Raw genomic sequence first — 17,188 nt, forward strand, 5'->3', positions numbered from 1 at the left:
TAAGTGCAGATAAAGCAGAATTGTGTCATTCAATTCCTCCATGCAGAAGAACTGGCACCCACTGACATTCATTGATGCTTGCTGAAAGTTTGCTGAGACCAAGCAGTGCATGTGAGCACAGTGAGGCAATGAGTGGTGCATTTCAGTGGTGGCCACAGTGAGTCAGCTCCACTGGCACACACTTTAATGAGTGGTGCATTCAGGCTCTTGTTTATAGCTGGCAAGAATGCACAGCAAATGATGATGCCTCTGCTGAAAAACTTTTTTGTAGCTGAGTATATCCTCTATCAAACAGTGTTATTGTTCTCTGATTGTCTGTCGTATGTTCCATGGAAATAAATAAGAAGCTTTACTTTTGGAGTAGCCCATGTACGTGGTAAGTGTGCTGATACCTAATATTGCCATACATACTTTGAAAATAGGTGTTTGATTTATTGATTTATTTATTTTGTATTGTTGTAGTTCTTGGAGGTGAAGACCACAGTAAAATGTTCTTATTAAAAAAAAAAAAAAAAGTAGTTCATTAAATTTTGCAAAGTGAGAATACATTGTTATAAGAAACATAACAAAAAGGGAAAAGGCAAACTGTTATGTGTCAATATTTATTGTAATTTGTTGGATACCAAATTACATCTGACAGGTTTAGCACTTCTAGGGCTGCCCAATTAACTCACTATAAGTTAGTACCAGATGTCAGCTGCTTTTCCTAGTAATTTAGAGTCACAGACTGACAGAATGGTTTGGGTTTGAATGGGCCTTTAAAGATCATCCACCTCAACCTCCCTGTCATTGGCAGGGACCTATTTTGCTAGATGAAGTTGCTGAAGCCCACCCAGCTTACCTTTGAACACTCATGCACTTGAACACTTCAGATGCACCATCCCACATGTAATTGCCCTCAGTCAATGTATGATATCTATTTCAGGTTCTAAGTCCTGCTAATCGGGTTTTGTTCTGTTCTATAGATGACCACTGAAATCAGCAAGATCCTTTCTGCTGACTTTGCTGAAACTGGAATCATGCTATTAATAGATAATGTAATGTTGTGAGAAAAACTTCAGTATATCAGGAAGAACAGCTTAAACATTTGAAAACTTGTAAGTATTTCAAACCCAATTCAGTAATGGAAGATTAGAAGTTAGAGGGAAAAGAGTGAAATATTTTGTACAGTCCCAATAAAAACTTGGAGATATTACAGAACAGCTCTGTAATGCAGAATGTTGTTTCCACATTAGATATTGAAAAGGGGGAATAGATCCAAAGAAATAGAACATAATGTATTTGTATTTTGCAACTTGTCCCGAGAAATAGCCAATGTGAAAGAGTAGAAATACCATATATTTTAGTAGCATGTTTTAGAAATATAGTTGTTGAATTATGTGATAAATTCTCACTTGCAAAACTGCGATAGTTTTTAAATGTTGTGAATAGTATGGGTATGGCATTAAGAACTAAAAAGCATGTTGTAAGGCTATTCTGTTCGGATAAGAGACCCTCAGCAAAAGAAAAACAGACTTAAACATCAAAGAAGCCAGGGCCCCTACACAAGGCTGGTTTGTCTCGCTCTGTGGGTAGGTTGCGATGCAACAGGCAGGCACCAAGGTACTTCCCTCTATCCTCCTTCCATGCTTATCTGTATCCAAGGATAAGCAGATGTCCAGAAATAATGGAAGTAAACGTTAGATAAATAGTAATACACATGCTTAGATTGCAACAATTTATGTTCCCATATACTTATTAAGCATCAGGAAGATTTGTGAACCTGAAGTATTCAGCCAATGAGGAACTGGGGGGGGGGGGGAAGAGGGGAGGGGAAAAGTGTCTAGTAATGGGGCTTAAAATTGTAACCTGTCTTCTACAGGTGTTTCTGCTTAAACCCATCGGTAAACTGAAACTATTGGTAGTTACAAGGAGTAGGGCAAAATGAACCCTATGTAAACACCCAGAAATACGCAAGTAAATGGAGATCTTTGCATTCTTGAACACCTGCAAGCAGCAAAAACATCTATGAAAGGACTCGAGTGTGAGCACACAGCTCTTAGCGTTGGAACTTTTTCCAATGCAGTCTGGCTTTCTGAAGGGGTAGAAGTTGCAAGTATTGTTGTTAGTAGTAATTGCATGGTAGACTGTTCAGCTGGAAATCTTTTTGCCCTGAGGTGAGTGCTCAGAATAAATGTTCCCTGCTTTGAGTCCCCTTACTGCTCTAAACTGTGTGCTAACTATTGTATTGAAAGCTGAAAGGAGAATAGATTGACTACTTTTCTCCTCATTCTTGTCCATATTTTACTCTCAAATTGCTATAATTTTTTGCCTTTCTGCTAAAATGAATCTTACAGTACACTTGAAGTTTTGGAAAAGGCAGTAGATTCCTTTAGGGGGCCTATGCGGGGAAAAATACTTTCCTCTATTTAGGTGCTGAATTATTTTTCAGTGATCTTATTTTTTGAAATAAAGTATGTGTGTGGTATACATATAATTCTGCCTTGAAAAGTTATTTTCTCTCTCTCTCTCTCTCTTTTTTTTTTTTTCTGCAGTCCATTCTAAAATTTCATATACAAAGTTCTTCTATTTATTACTGTTATTTATTGTTAACAGATTTTTCCTTTGTACACTGTATAAATAGATTTCTCAAAAAATTTATCGACATCTCAGGACAAAGTCAAAAGGACATTACTGTGAGTGAGCCTGCATATGTACAGCTCTCATTGGAATTAACAAAACAGGTGCAAACTATGATTCTAAATTGAGAACAAAGACAAAACCTTTTTTTATTCTTATATTTTTGAATGTAGGAGATGGCAAACATACAGATTTCTGTATGTTTCTGTATGTTACAGTTTATAACAGTGGTGTTTGTCATCATAACTTGCTTATCTGAAACCTTTCCCTAAAACCAAAAATGTGGATTCACCTTGGATTTTATCCATTATGCATGTATCATAATGAGCGTAGGGTACAGCTGTTAAAAAAAAAAATAAAAAAAATTGCTATGTATGAAATTACAGGGTACGCCATAAATGGCTTAAATGTACAATTACTGCCTGCTGTATTTAGAGAAAATAAGAAGACTGCTTGGCCTTTTTGATGCTATCTGGAAACATAAGCACTGGAGAAACCTGTTGCCAAGTTATTTACAGGCTTTGTATTATCCCCTAAGCATGTGTACACAGACTTACAGAAAACTACACCTGTGACTTACATTCCCAACTTTTTTTTTTTTTTTTGCCAAAGAGTCTATCACTGCTCTGGTAATGATCAATTCAAGATGAAGATTCATTTTTTTTCCCCTGTTCTTTGATTAGAAAATGCAGTGATTTTTGCATCAACTGATGTGTATTTCAAGATCAGAATGTGTACATTAAATTTCATTAAGCTGTGTTGTTAACATGAAGAAACATTATAAGAAATCCCTCTGAGTGATTGCTTGCTTCCAATGGAATAACCATTCCCATAAGCACAGTTTGCCTCCACGTGGATTTGGTGTACAGCTGCCAAGAAACTGTTTTTAAAATGCCATTCCTTTACATGATTATGTTTCAGTCTGGCATTCTACTATAGGGGCTAATGGTAGCCAGCCACAATCAGCCACGAGGGGCCAGCTGCAGCCACCAGCAGTCACCATGCTGACCCAGGGGCCAATGCATTGGATGAAGGAAAGCAAAGAGAGAGATTTCCTTAGGTTCTGAAGGGACGGCTGGAGGACCCCAGGAACTCCAGATGGCAGAGCCAGAGAGAGGATGTGGAAAGGACCTACTCATCTATCCCATGTCCAGCTGCTGGAGGGGCAGAGCAGGCCTTGTGCTATTTGAGAGCCTTCCAGTGTAATTTTGGTTTGAATAATGCTCAACTCCCATGCTTAGAGCTCTTGGCACATCTAGTCTCAGAGGAATGGTGGTCTTAAGTCATGGGGTTTCCCTTCAGCATTACTTTGGGGAATAATGTTTAAATTAAAAATGGTGGGGAATGACCACAGCTTCTATGGAAAGAGCGAATGCTCATGGAGGAAATAACACTGCCCTGGATATATATGTATTTTATTTTTCCACATACAGTGCTGCTGGCACTGCAAATGGATCACTATGGTGCCCTGTCTGCCTGCATCCTTGGTCTTAAGGACAGAACTTAGGTATCTCCTGCGGTGAGGACAGGTTTTGTCCTGGGGTGCAGTTTGAATGGAGCTTTGGTATACGCTCTTTATGGATGCTGCATCTATATGCTCCTATGTTTATGTTTATTTATTTATTTTTTTCCCAAGAGCTCCGTTCCCAAGAACTGGGCTTCTGTTTAATCTTAGTAACCACACATGGGCTGAAGAATGATTGTCTGTGTGCACTGGGGAAATACCGTCTTTTCTGTGATTCTTTTATAAGACTTGAAAGAACTGCAGGGGTGGGAGGAATGCTGAAATAAAGGAGCTGGGCTTTGCCCTTTTCAAGTATGAACAATCCCAGTCTTTCATAATATCCAGTCTCATAGGGAAGCTGGGCATCTCATAGAGATAAATGTAGTTCCCACTGCTACTCAAATCCATTTTACACCACGTTGCACGAAAATGGGGTCACCCTGTATTGCAAGTAATAAACTAGGATGTTATTTTGAGAGAATTCTCCATGTCTCTCTCCTAGGGTTCCTTCTACACAGTGATATGTGGCATTGATATGTCCATATAACCACTTTATATTCTTTATTTTATAGAGATACAAATAATCTGGTAGTCCTTAAAGTTCTTCCTTCTTCCCTTCTCTTTCCTTCTTTCCTTTTTCATCATCTGAATTCTACAGATTATTTCTTAAACTTCTTAATTTTACTTCCAGTGACTTGATTCACCTAAATTTAAATTGATTTTTTCTTTTTTCCTCATAATAATTTCCATTCATATTTCTTCATCACAATTCCTAAAGTATGCATTGAATGGCAAGAATATACTTCTTGGAACAGAATTAGAGTTTATCCTTTAACATAAAATGCTTATTGGTTAAAGGCAGTTACATTTAATATTTTTGGGGGGCTAAGTTACAGCAGGTCCTTGATGCTCAAAAGCTGTTAATGTGTTTCAGAAATGTAGTGGCACACATTTGCAAAGTGCTTCCTTGTTTTTATTTTTACTTGGTGTGATTCAGTTTTTGAAAAGGCCCCGAGGGTCTGCTGACTCATGTTTTGGGCTTTTTTCTCTAAGTGAGAAGTCTTCCGATTGCCATAGCAGTAAGTGCAAATGAAAGAAATGAATGAAAAGGTAATGACTTATCTCTTCTTATGTTACATGTGGAGGCTTAGAAACTATTCTCAATATTATTTAAAACTATAATGTGTGTTTATCATTTGGCATTTACAAAAGCTCAATAAGGAGGCAAGTTTTACCTGTATCTTAGCATTTATGGAAAGAAAAATAGAGAGGGAAAAAGAGGATCTTCTGTGAAAAGGACTCAAGAAGGCAAAATTCAGAGCTTAGTGTTTGGGTCCATATTCCATGCCAGCCTCAAAATCAGGGGAGGAAGCCATCCCCATGCTTGATTTTATGACATCATTTGCTATTCACAAATTCCCACAATGTTTTCTGTTTGTTTGAAATAACACAAGAGTAGTTCAAAGTGTTTTGATGTAATCCAAGAAATGTGTCCCTCACTATCTTGAAAAAAAAAAAAAAATTAAAAAATTATTTCATAATTTCTTTTTTCTTTTTCTTTTTCTTTTTTTTTTTTTTCCCAGCTTCTAATTGGACATCTAGAGGTGGCTTTCCTCTATTATGTGTTCTCCTGTCACATGTCCTGTCAGCTTACGCTAGAAAGTGTCCCTTCTGGTAGACAACAAGCTCAAGGTATGTTCATACAGAAGTTCTGGAATACGTGCAGTGTTGACTGTGCAGCTGATCATATAGGAACATGACAAATTATAACAATTACATTCTTGTTCATGAAGTTTCTGCTTTACAGGGAACTGGAGTGGGTGATACTCATTTGCAATTACCTTTGTGAACCGCTGTAATTATGCATTTGGAAAATGACAGCAATTTACTTTTCTTCATTGTTCAAAGAACAGATGACTGTGGACAAGAAGTACTTTGCAAAGGCTCTGAATTACACTTAAGTGTTTGATGCTCAGTGCTACTTAATCCTGTGTTATTACTTTTACTATTTTAAAGTATTTAGTTGTATTTAGTTGAGTTTTTTTTAATTTTTTTTTTTTTTTTTTTTTTTTTTTTTTTTTTTTTTTTTAACCACTGGAGTGTCTGATTGTTCTGGCTTCTAGTTCCAGTTAATGTACTGACTGCTGAGTTATCAAAGATATTGTATATGTACACCTGCCGTATAAACCCATCTCTCTCCCCAGGATTTACGGTGGCATTTAAGGGGCCAACATTAATAGAAATAAAATGCCCAACAAAACTTCAGAGGAAAACACATTCTCCTATTATCCTGTGTAATTTTCAGTTTGTAAAGTCAGTGCATAGCTATAGGAAGTGTGAATGCAGAATGCAGGTTAATATGTATAATTTGTTATTAAAGCACTTTTTTTTTTTTTTTTTCTTTCCCCTGAAGTTTTAAAGAGTTATTTGTTCTATTTCTCAAGTTGTCTTTTTTAGTACAGTTTTTTAGTACATGGCTATAAACCTTCTCTCCCAAAAGAGGGAGGTTGAAGGAAGAGCTGGGAAAATTTAGGTTTTCACATTGTACAATCATCAGAAGTGAAAAGTGCAGCTCAGGCCACTGCCCCATGCTGAGGGGCTTTGGCTTAGAAAACATCGCTGTTCTTTTTTTCATGTGATATTTGCAAATATATTTTTGATTTCTTTTTGGTCAAAACAGCATTTTGAAAATAAGTTTAGTTGTTAACCTGGGTGCCTTTCCCACTATTTGTGGTAATATTGTTTATTCATAAACTTACATTTATGTCCCTAGCATAACAGTCTTTTGCATACTATAATACTGTACAGTAGTATAATAGTACATAGTCCTCCTGACATAGGGTGTAATTTCAGTGCACCTTTTTCTAGATGTTTATCCCTAACTGAATGTATCTTGCAGCCCTGTGATTTGTAATGGATCACCATCTCTCACCAAAGGACAATGTTGGCTGCAGCTCTGCATGTGCTGAGAGTGGCTGTGCGTAGTACCCAAAGGATGTGTCCAGAGCTGTCATTCACTTGGCTTAGAATTATGTGCCTGGAGATGTAAATCTTGATGTCTTTGAAGATCAGCGCAGACTTTTATTACCTCTGCATCATGATATCTCAGATATAAATATGCAAAAATTTGGGATGATATAGAGTATTTTATGAAGATTTTGAAGTGAAGATGAAAGGTAAGCATCTGAAGATCACTTCAGCTGCTGAGTAGAAATAACAAAGATGAAAATAATGGCATTTCTGTTTGGATGCAGCATAAGGCATTAACAGTAGTGTGTTTCCAGTAATGTAATGAGCTGTGAGAATTTTGGAGGGTGGAAATTCATATTATAAAGTCTGGTATAAATGTGCATGTTGAAAATACTGAATGTTTTCCCCTTTCCTTTTACATTGTGTTTGTTTATGAACTTCATTGGTCAGGGTTCTGGGCTTTGTTTTCCACCACACACTTGAGAAAATTTGGGCTTATCAAATCCCAACTCCCTGCAGCATTTATCAGAGATGTAAATGAGCAGTGGCAGTGCCATGCACTCCGGATTGCACTGATGATTGCGTTGCCATGGTGATAACAGAGCATACAGGTTCCTGAGGTGGCATCAGTAATGTGGCAGTTTGAAACTTAATCAATGTTCTGCTACTTCTCTGTATTTCAATATCACTTCAGGAAAATTGAATTCTAGGCAGTTGTCAGTCTGGTTTATTTCCTATGGATTTCTCCTACAAAATTTCCCTCTTTATTTTAGACTCTGATCATAATACAGTAATTGAAATCTGTGGTGGTCTGTCATACTAATTAGATGACTGCCTTGAAGCAGGCAGCCTCTACCTGTTGTGTTCAGCAGCAAACCTGTGTGAAATATTTTGAGTCAAATACTTCAGTAACAGTTTTTGTGCCAAAAATATACTCTTTTCAGAAGATTCACCTTGGGTAGGTTTGTTAATTTTGAGTAGGAATGGAAGATGATTTTGCCTATTGGTACTTAAACTGTCAACAATAGGCAAAAGGATGTTGTCTCCTAGATCTTAAGAAATACATTAAGTAAAAAGGTATCTTGCCCTTATGAAACATTAATATATTCACAGCAGTACTTCAGAGTGTCTCAACAACTCTGAGAGAATTTTGATTTATAAAATAACCTCAACAAATGATTGTTGGTGATAAGGATTATATTGATAGTATAATTAAAGGCAATCAGCCAGACAGAGATCTATATAGTTTTAGAGATGAATTTTGGTAAGTTTAAAAAGAATGGCAAATTCTTCCCATGTGAACAATCTTGGTTCATATTTGTTCAAAGGTAAGAATAAAATCTCCGTGTTTGTTACATTTTGGTACTAAAAACTGTAATTTTTCTTTTTTACAGTATTATATTAATGACATCTATCATGCTCAGATGTATAAAAGTGAATTTACATCCAAGGGTCATAAACCAAATAAGCTGTTCTCTGAAGGTTTGTGACATAAGAGGGTATTGTAAATGTATAAAGCAAGTGTCCTGAGACTGAATGTAGGCCTTTCATAATTTTCATGGTCTTTTCTTATGCCACAAATATTCCAAAACAGCTTTTATTTGTTTATGAGGAGCAGCAGACTGTGGAGGGTGAATACAGTTTGTTAGGCCATCTAGGGTCACTTCTAGAAATGGCATATCAGAAGGCAGTGAAGCTGAAATGAGGCTATACCCAAATGTGTCAGTTCAGAACATTATCTATCTCTCTTCCTGTATTTAAGCAGTACCATTTATACGCGATCAGTTCCAGTTTTATAGTAGCAATAGTTTGAGTTTCTAGCTCTTTTCATTTTATTCAAATGGATTTAGTCCTTCATTTGTTAAAAGTGAACCATCTTTTTGACTAAACTAGGCAACCAACTAAAAGCTATTATTGATAGGTTTCAGACTAGAAACTGGGGCACTGGGAAGTGATCTGTCTTTTTTGGGTTATTCTGAGAGTTGTCACCTGAGCTGGAAGCTGACCTCTGAAGCCCTTGCTCATGGTCTCTCCTTTGAGCATCTGGAACATACTTGTTCTTTGGGCCTGTGTGGCTGACAGAGCCATGGTTCACAGAGATTACAGGAGACAGAATTTTTATTTTACATATACTTGCCTGCTTTATATCAAATTACTAACCTAAAACCAATTCACATTGATTTTTGTTTTTTCTTTAAAAGTTGAAAATGTATGTTTTAGAAAGGCAGAGATGAAGACCTTTAAAAATGTACGTGACTGACTGCAAGGTTAACCTTTTTATGAACCTTTTGGGTCAAAATAATTCTTACTGACTCAAAATGAATGTATTGAAAGTATAGTATCTATTTCCTCCCAACTATTTAGTGCATAAGATTTCATAATGTTTTAGCCTTTAGTGCTTTAGTTTTTCCACTCAAGAAATATCTTTCTCAAGTTCCATTGCAGGGCTACATTAACTTGTGGTTGGAATCATCTGTAGTGCACTGTGCCCTCCAAACTCTTAACTCATAGACTTGCTATATCTTGTAAGAGATACTGAACAAATACTTTTAACCTCATGCTGAACAGGAGGGATGTCTGTAAGAAACTTTTATCACAAAAGCAAAGATTTAGAGGGCAGAACACGACCTGATGGGAATACAGGAGAAAAATCACTCTGAGGCAAACCTGCAGGTGCAATTGTCCCCAGTCTGATTTCAGTCATCCAAAATAGCTCTTATGAAACTACAAGTAACAGACTCTTTTGGGGCCAGATTTTTGCAGCTGAAAGAGTGAAGAGCTGTTGTTATCTTTCCTTTGCTGTCTTGTTTTCATACATTGCTACAGCCAAAAATCTGCAGGGCAGTAATGTCTCTTGCATCTAAAGAGTATGAACAAGCCACATGTACAGTTGGACCCCAGTGAGTTACAGTAACTGTTCTGTTTGACTCCTTCAGGCTTCTGAAAGAGAAGCAACCATACACTCTGCCCACTCAGATAAGCCTACAGTAGTTCAGAAAGTTTCTCAGGGAAATGCAATTAGTAACAAGATTTAATAAAAGCAAAATAACTGAATATGAGGAGTAGAGTCACTATTCTTTTGTTCTTCCTATCTAATGCAAGATAATAGTGAGAAGGCAATTACATTACAACTAAATGAATTAAACAAAGCTCCAAAACATAAATTAGAATTTAACTGTGCCATTAAAAACTAATTTAATTTGCAAGCCATCATTACTAGATAATAAAGACCTACTGCAAAATGTACAACAATCTCTTGTGAACACAAGAAAAAAAGCTAGCAATAAATCTTGTTGAGCAGATGAGTTTCTGTTACATTAGTAGAGGGGAAAAAAATGCTGAATGGGTGTTTTAGTGCATAATGAGAACTGGGAAGTAATGGAACAATTGGGCAGCTTAATTTTAGCCATAAGTGGTTTTATAGTTAAGGAGTGACCCTGGGGAATGTTAGGAGGAAATGTAAACACTGTTGAGTTCTTTTTTTTTTTTTTTTTGTCTGAAGTTTTTTGGAATCAAAATAATTATGGATTTACAATGGCATTAGGTTGCTGGATGTTATCCTTAGTTTCAGAATAGGCAGTGAGCTGAAGGCCCAACCCCATTTCTTATATGGAGTTGTATGATGTGGAAATAAACGTATATCAAAAGAAACTCATTTTCCTCAGTAAAGAATATAAATTTCTGATAAATTTCTGTTTTGCCTTAGTTTCATTTAGTTCGCTAGTTTCCCTTTAATTTAGTTTGCCTTAGTTTCATTGCATAGCAGCTGGGGTAGAACCTGCTTCCAACTCTGCTGATATGAGCAACCTTTTTTCTAGCTTCTATACTTTCCCTTTTCTATGTTTTCCCTTTTCTTTTGGTTTCCTCGTTAGACTTCTGTCGGCTCATTTTCAGCCCATGTCAGAAATCATCCAAATCTCGATATTTCTTGATGCATTTAGAACAGTTGCTGCAGGCAGCACTTGTCTTGGTGGTGCAGACCACTGCAGTTATTTTGGTAGTGCATCACCAGCAAATATGCCAAGAGCCAAGTCTTGCAGGAACTTCCTAAAAATAGTTTTGTTGCTGCACTTTCATTACTCAGCAGTGCCGGCAGATGGCAGTCCAGTACTTCTAGTCTGCAAGTGGTCCGGCTTACAATTAATATAATTAATATTGCAACTTAGGGAAATGCTTTTAGCTTGATTATTCTGATGATTTTGCTGTCTTTTCTTTACCAAGAGAAGTTTTGCCTTTTGCCTTCTCTGTTGTGTTATATCACCGTTCAAACTTTATCCCTCAAATGTGGTCATGCGGAATGAGTGTATGTCTATGGAAGTTGCTGTGTAGTTTCCCCCATGGCATTGGCAGAACTATATAATTTATAAGCTTCATATTTTAAGACTCCTTCCATCTGAGTAGTTTTAATCAGCCTACCTGCAGTTCTCCCGGTGGTATCGTAAGGTCAGACATTCCTTTGTCTCAGTGGCTGTGTTGTGTTGATGTATGAAGGTAAAACAGCTGCCATGCTTGATCACAGAGGCATGAGGAATGTAATTTGTAATTTAGGTCCCACTCTTGCAAATGCTTAGGCACATACACAACTTTAGCATGTGAATTGTTTTCTAGCAGTTAGAGCTACTTGGGGATTTAGTTACCTGTAGTCTTACGCATGATTGCAGGATTGGGGCATTGTTTATAAATCAACATGTAGAACTGGTCTGGGTACTTTAATCACATTGGATATGGGAAACTTTATTCATGATAGTTGGTGTTATTTTACAGAAAAATCTCTTTTCCCTCTTTGCAGTCAGCATAATTAGAGATGTCATAAAGATGATTCTTATCTCTAAGCTTACTATTCATCTTATTTTTTGCTCTTGTTTATTATTTATGTGTTCCCATAAAAGCTTCTCATGCCACCTCTGTTGGTGCATACATAATACTCACCTTAAGAACATCTTCTAATACAGCAGTATAGACCTTGTCTTGTTAGGGATATGACTTTTCCAGACAAGAAAGAACATTTGGGAACTCTGGGGATGCTGAAAGCTATGGCTGAGCAGAATAATTATCCAGAATCTCCAGGGCTGTCATCTTCACCAGCTTTTCCCAGGGCAGACTTGTGCAGAGCAGTGGAAGGAAATAAAGCTTTGACAAAGGTTTTCAGAAGGAACTTGAATTCCATCAACACACATGATTGCATTTGGGGAAAAAATAAAAAATACCTCTAACCTTTGTCTAGTATCACTTCCCATTCTCTCTGAACCTGACATCACAAAGCTGGTGAAAGGCATTTATACATGTTGAGAGTAAAGTAATTTACACAAATATGCTACTCATGAAAGGAGATGGCTAACCTCAGTGATGAGCGAACAGACTTACTTATAATCTGAATCCAAGGCCAAGGTTTTATAGCTTGTATGGCTTTTCTTCTCTTCACAGTGCTTTAACTTTGAACCTTCAGATAGCATTAAGCTACTACCACTGGGTTTGCTTGAAGTAAAAAAAAAAAAAAAAAAAGCTGAACACGTGTTAAGAGAGAGATTGATAGGTTATAATATCTCCACCGGATGAATCTTAGAGTAGGCTTAATAACACTAGTAAAGTGCTGTTATAAAAAGTCTGGGAGTGGGTGAGAATATGTTTAAATGTACTGTTCTGTACTGTTCCTTCACTCTTGCTGTGGCACCAGTACTATCTGAAACAACACTAGGATCAGCTGCCTCTGAATTGAACAGTATCGAACCCTGTAATTCATAGTGCAGAAACCAGTTGGGCTTTCAAGAGTATAAAACATTGGCTTAATTTGACTCAGGATCAAGGTGTGGTGTAATATATTCTCAATGGTAAGTTGCCTTTACTGGCACAATTCCACCAAAAAAATAGTACTGCTTGTGTGACTGTGAGTACTACTGTAGAATTAGTCATTAAATTGTTCTAGCGTATCGGGATTGAGTAGTTTATATAATGTGCAACTATAACACAAAGAGTGATTAAAAAACAGGTAATCACCCATAATGCTAATAGGCCTGTTGCCACAGAAAAGAAACATCAATTAAAATTCTTATGAATTATTTACACATTTGTGTCACCCCTATAATTTGATTCTAAATTGACTGTTAGCTTTAGGTCAGAGTTTTATGCAGAGATCTGTAACCCTTCAGAGCTGCACATGCACTCATTACCTACAGGCATGTTTGCAAGTGTGCTGGAGTTCTTTCTTTTAGCTGCCAGTTTATTAAAAGAAGGATCTGGCTCCCTCCTTGAAGCCCTGCTGCAATTTTGCCTCCTATAGAAATATACTTTGCACAATTCTAAAAGTTATCTCCTCCCAAGGATCCTTTTATCAGGTACATATGAAGAAATGCCCAGCTGTCAAATTAACAGCTTGGTTTGCTTCTTATTTTATTTGATTTCAGGTGATTAGTATTCAGCCTCTAGCAGTAGTGTAATTAACCATAAAATATAAAATAATAATAAAAAAATGACATTCTCTCTCTCTGTGTCTAGTGCCTTCCTTAAAACCTTTAAGTTTTGTTTGAAACAAATATGAGATGTAATCATTTTAGTAGTCTGTAAGGTAAGAGATTTTAAAAGGGTCTGTAGTGTCTACGTGCTTCCTAAAAGGTGTTTCTTGCCATATTTATTGGCCCATTGTAATATAGGAGTGTAATACACGTTACCATTTCTAACACTGTGATGGTAGATCAGATGAGAGGCTGGGGTATCTTGTATGTGTTAGGAAAATGCAGAAGGAGCATATACTTAAAAAAAAAAAGTGATAACACATAATCATGGTATTGAAAATCACATAACTTGACTGGCTTTTCTTCTGTTGGCTGTTGGCTGCTGTGACTTTTTGCATGCCAAAAAACCCATCTATAATTTAAAGATGCATAAACAATGCTTTTCTTGTTAGATATTAATGGACAATTGGGTGATTACTGTGAGGACAAGCAGATCACTACTTGATCTGATTCTGTGTCCTGTCTGCAAGAGAATGTAGTCTTTCCTCTTGTACTGTGTGCCCTTGTGGACAAGAAGGCCCAAGTTATCCTGGGGTACATTAAAAAGAATGTGGCCTCCCCCTCTAGTCTGTCCTGGTGAGATCACATCTGGAATACATGTCCAGTTCTGGTCTCCCCAATTTAAAAAAGACAGGGACATCATTGAAAGAATTCAGCAGACAACCACAAAAATGATAGTCTGAAGCATCTCTCTTATGATGAAAGACTGAGAGACCTGTGGCTGTTCAGCCTGGAGAAGACTGAGAAGGGATTTCTCAAAGCTTATAAGTATGTAAAGGGCTGGTCTGAAGTCGGTGTTAAGTAGGGCCAAACTCTTTACAGCAATGCCCAGAAATAGGACAAGGGGCAAAAGGTGCAAGAACAGGAATGCAGGAAACTCATATGCACTTGAGGAAAAACTTTTTTACTGTGAGGGTGACAGAGCACTGGCTACCAAGAGAGGCTGTGGAGACTTCCTTCTCTGGAGATATTCAGAACACTCTTGGATGCTTTCCTGTGCAGCCTGCTCTAGGGAACCTGCTTTAGAAGGGAAGTTGGACTTCATGCTCCCCAGAGGTCCCTCCCAATCCTAATGATTCTGTGAAATGATTTTCTCTCTCTAATGTCAGATTACAGTTGACAATTACAATGTTGATTGTTTCTGCTATTACCTTTATTTTTTTAGTAAAAATGATTGAAATTTAACAGATTTAATTGCAAGTGTAGCATTTACCAATTAACAGGATTTTTTTTCTTCTAGTTGCATGGCCAGTCATATTCCAGTAGTTGGATTGGTCAGGTTCATGACCAGGAGATCATACAACAGGACTGTGGGCTGTAGGATCAGTTTGACTGTAACAGCTTGGAAAAAGATGTGCATTAGTGATATTGCTCAGATATTAAATAGAAAGACCTCAGCCTGTCTCTTTGCTCCAGATGGACTTAGCATGGTTGGAAGTAAAACAGAGCTTTTGTTTGCATGCAAATTATGTGCATTTGACCTCATTGTAACTGAAGGACAGAATGTTGTTCCTTTATCCAGAATCTAACCAGAGCACATCTAGTCTATCATTAAGCTTTCTTCCCTAGATGTTCCTGTGTTTGGAGCAATACTGGACCCTGTTATTTGTTTCTTATTAGACATAGCTTTTTCTGCTCACTTGTTGAGCTTGCAGGCTCTGTGTTTTTCCTCTTTCAGTGACAGAGTCACATATGAGGGAGAAAAAGCATTCAGATATTCATTATATTTTGTGGATAATTTGTGCATGAGGTGGAGAACAGGTTTGTTGAGCATGGAAGTGTGGGCTTCTTTGGTCTTGGGGAATTTGGTTGATATTTATTATAGATGGTTTTCCTTATTTTCCATTACTGATTTAATGGAAGATTTCATATGGAATATACACCTGTAGAATGGGAGAGGTGAACTCAAAACTTCCCTCTCTGTCAAGCGTGCAGTGGGATCCAGGTTTGAATTGCACAGTGCAGGTGAATATTCTACCCGAGGAGGTATTGTGAAGTAAAGGGACTTTAAAACTCTCACTACTTTTCTTTCACTTAGTGATGCATCTTAATAGTTCCTGTCCTCTCCTTAGGACAGATTCTTATCTGGAGCCAGAGAATAGTTAAGCAGAAGCCAGAAGCCAGTCTATTGGCACCTGAATGGTGCTACTGAAAATAATGGCTTCTTATGGTTATTTGCATGTCACAGAAGGTTTGGAATGTCAGTGGCCTTACCAATGTTTTGGGAACAATCAGCAGTACCTAATGGATAAGTCTGACAGCTCTGGTATTTTACATCCTGTCTCAGACGTCAGGGTATTCTGTATTTCCCTGCAGCTCCTCTCTCCTTTTTTCATTTTTCTTTTTCCCTTTAACATAATGTTTAGGCATTTCACAGTAGTATTAGTATGCTGGGATTTTTACTTCTGTAAAGCCCCTGAGAGCAATGTGGCTAATCTTCCTCACTGCTTTCCAAATGTACTCTCTGACTTCATAAGTACATATTTTGTTTTACCTTATTTGTATTTCTCTTTTTCTTCACATCCTACATCTTATTTTATTAAAAGGACTGATATTCATATTATAAACATAACTTTCATAATACCTAATCAAAACCAGTATTGGAATGATTTTCCCTTTTGTTTTTCCCACACCATACAGCAGCAACTGGTGAATGGTGGGGGAAGGGGGAAGCTTGCAGAGGAAGCTTTTTTTTAGAGACCTGTGTTTACTGCATGTCATTTCCTCCTGCACTGAAATGTTAAAATGCAAATTAAAATCAGTAATTGCCACTGTCCATTGAAGATAGTGCTCTCTTTTCTTGCTATTTTGTCCAAAGATTCATTATCTTACCTTTTTCCAAATTGAATTGCATAAGGCACTTATCTGCCCATGACTCCAGTCTAGCCAAGTTGCTGTGAATTTTATTGCTTTCCTATTGTGCATTTTTTTATTCACTCACTTTGTATCATCAGCACATTTCATCACTTTATTGCATTTTGCTTCTTTCAGGCTTGTAAAGTAAACACAATCAATACTAACGTTATGGTATTCCACAAGTCAACTCCCTTCATTCGGAACTGCTTCTTGTCGTAAGTACCTTCTGGCTCTGGTGTGTGAGATAGTTTGTAACCCATTCAAGCAGCTCACTTCCTATAGTTCACACATAAAGTGAATATGAAACGGTTTGCAAGGCACCTGACAGAGTTCTTCATTAGGACACTGGTTCCAGTCTAGTCTGAAACAGTCTGACCAAGAAGGTGAGTAGCCTCTTTAAAAAGTGAACAAATTTAAGGAGGAGGAGGTTACATACAAACAGCAGAAGAGCTCTAAAACACTCAAATCTACTGCCTCTTTGTCCGTTTCTTTTCTGTGTTGTAAGGCTCTTCTGTAGATCATAATATTACAGGACAGCTTTTTTGCCAGTGAAAATTGGTGAAGCTTGACTAGTCTCAGTGGTGTTATAGTGATTTATGCCTGATTAGTACCTGGATCAGGCTGCTTAAGTGATGAATGACATTAATGCCCTGCCATGATGATATTTACTATCCCTGAATACATTTTTTGTGACTTTGATATCAGATATCATGATTACATGCACACATGA

The 17,188-nt window shown here is 37.3% G+C and overlaps 1 long non-coding RNA gene across 4 annotated transcripts in view; it reads left to right on the top strand.

Annotated features, from left to right (window-relative positions):
* Positions 1 to 17,188, top strand: part of LOC107313086 (uncharacterized) — a 58,099-nt gene that overhangs the window by 26,356 nt on the left and 14,555 nt on the right. For 2 of the 4 annotated variants that reach the window (XR_014945255.1, XR_001554789.3), the window contains exons 2-6: positions 966 to 1,097; positions 1,862 to 2,156; positions 5,707 to 5,815; positions 7,023 to 7,299; positions 16,594 to 16,673. This is a non-coding gene — a long non-coding RNA (uncharacterized LOC107313086). The remainder of the gene's footprint in view (positions 1 to 965; positions 1,098 to 1,861; positions 2,157 to 5,706; positions 5,816 to 7,022; positions 7,300 to 16,593; positions 16,674 to 17,188) is intronic. The other 2 variants (XR_001554791.3, XR_014945256.1) reach the window with 2 other exon arrangements.

The sequence above is a fragment of the Coturnix japonica genome, chromosome 4 (assembly GCF_054131305.1).
Source record: "Coturnix japonica strain WE chromosome 4, WE-NBRP24, whole genome shotgun sequence".
Classification (NCBI taxonomy): Eukaryota; Metazoa; Chordata; class Aves; order Galliformes; family Phasianidae; genus Coturnix; species Coturnix japonica.